Source organism: Festucalex cinctus, unplaced genomic scaffold (genome assembly GCF_051991245.1).
Source record: "Festucalex cinctus isolate MCC-2025b unplaced genomic scaffold, RoL_Fcin_1.0 HiC_scaffold_51, whole genome shotgun sequence".
NCBI classification, from domain to species: domain Eukaryota; kingdom Metazoa; phylum Chordata; class Actinopteri; order Syngnathiformes; family Syngnathidae; genus Festucalex; species Festucalex cinctus.
Genome location: NW_027520298.1, coordinates 74,283 through 76,414, shown reverse-complemented (window position 1 = coordinate 76,414; position 2,132 = coordinate 74,283).

Sequence of the window (2,132 nt, the reverse complement as noted above, 5' to 3'; positions counted from 1 at the left end):
TCATCCGGATGCCAAAATAAACTAAATACAGCAAAAGATTTGAGTGCACAACGTTTGGTTTAGATTTGACAGCCATAATCAGCAATTGTGTACATTTGAGCTGAATGTGTCAAAATCTTAAAAATTAACAGGTGCCCAAGCAATTTCATGCTAGAATCATCATCCGGATGCCAAAATAAACTAAATACAGCAAAAGATTTGAGTGCACAACGTTTGGTTTAGGTTTGACAGCCATAATCACCTTTTTATTGCTTTAAATGCGTTTTTAGCGCATGATTGTACATTTGAGCTCAATGTGTCAAAATCTTAAAAATTAACAGGTGCCCAAGCAATTAAGTGCTAGAATCATCATCCGGATGCCAAAATAAACTAAATACAGCAAAAGATTTGAGTGCACAACGTTTGGTTTAGATTTGACAGCCATAATCAGCAATTGTGTACATTTGAGCTGAATGTGTCAAAATCTTAAAAATTAACAGGTGCCCAAGCAATTTCATGCTAGAATCATCATCCGGATGCCAAAATAAACTAAATACAACAAAAGATTTGAGTGCACAACGTTTGGTTTAGGTTTGACAGCCATAATCACCTTTTTATTGCTTTAAATGCGTTTTTAGCGCATGATTGTACATTTGAGCTGAATGTGTCAAAATCTTAAAAATTAACAGGTGCCCAAGCAATTTCATGCTAGAATCATCATCCGGATGCCAAAATAAACTAAATATAGCAAAAGATTTGAGTGCACAACGTTTGGTTTAGGTTTGACAGCCATAATCAGCAATTGTGTACATTTGAGCTGAATGTGTCAAAATCTTAAAAATTAACAGGTGCCCAAGCAATTTCATGCTAGAATCATCATCCGGATGCCAAAATAAACTAAATACAGCAAAAGATTTGAGTGCACAACGTTTGGTTTAGGTTTGACAGCCATAATCACCTTTTTATTGCTTTAAATGCGTTTTTAGCGCATGATTGTACATTTGAGCTGAATGTGTCAAAATCTTAAAAATTAACAGGTGCCCAAGCAATTAAGTGCTAGAATCATCATCCGGATGCCAAAATAAACTAAATACAGCAAAAGATTTGAGTGCACAACGTTTGGTTTAGATTTGACAGCCATAATCAGCAATTGTGTACATTTGAGCTGAATGTGTCAAAATCTTAAAAATTAACAGGTGCCCAAGCAATTTCATGCTAGAATCATCATCCGGATGCCAAAATAAACTAAATACAGCAAAAGATTTGAGTGCACAACGTTTGGTTTAGGTTTGACAGCCATAATCACCTTTTTATTGCTTTAAATGCGTTTTTAGCGCATGATTGTACATTTGAGCTGAATGTGTCAAAATCTTAAAAATTAACAGGTGCCCAAGCAATTTCATGCTAGAATCATCATCCGGATGCCAAAATAAACTAAATACAGCAAAAGATTTGAGTGCACAACGTTTGGTTTAGATTTGACAGCCATAATCAGCAATTGTGTACATTTGAGCTGAATGTGTCAAAATCTTAAAAATTAACAGGTGCCCAAGCAATTTCATGCTAGAATCATCATCCGGATGCCAAAATAAACTAAATACAGCAAAAGATTTGAGTGCACAACGTTTGGTTTAGGTTTGACAGCCATAATCACCTTTTTATTGCTTTAAATGCGTTTTTAGCGCATGATTGTACATTTGAGCTGAATGTGTCAAAATCTTAAAAATTAACAGGTGCCCAAGCAATTTCATGCTAGAATCATCATCCGGATGCCAAAATAAACTAAATATAGCAAAAGATTTGAGTGCACAACGTTTGGTTTAGATTTGACAGCCATAATCAGCAATTGTGTACATTTGAGCTGAATGTGTCAAAATCTTACAAATTAACAGGTGCCCAAGCAATTTCATGCTAGAATCATCATCCGGATGCCAAAATAAACTAAATACAACAAAAGATTTGAGTGCACAACGTTTGGTTTAGGTTTGACAGCCATAATCACCTTTTTATTGCTTTAAATGCGTTTTTAGCGCATGATTGTACATTTGAGCTGAATGTGTCAAAATCTTAAAAATTAACAGGTGCCCAAGCAATTTCATGCTAGAATCATCATCCGGATGCCAAAATAAACTAAATATAGCAAAAGATTTGAG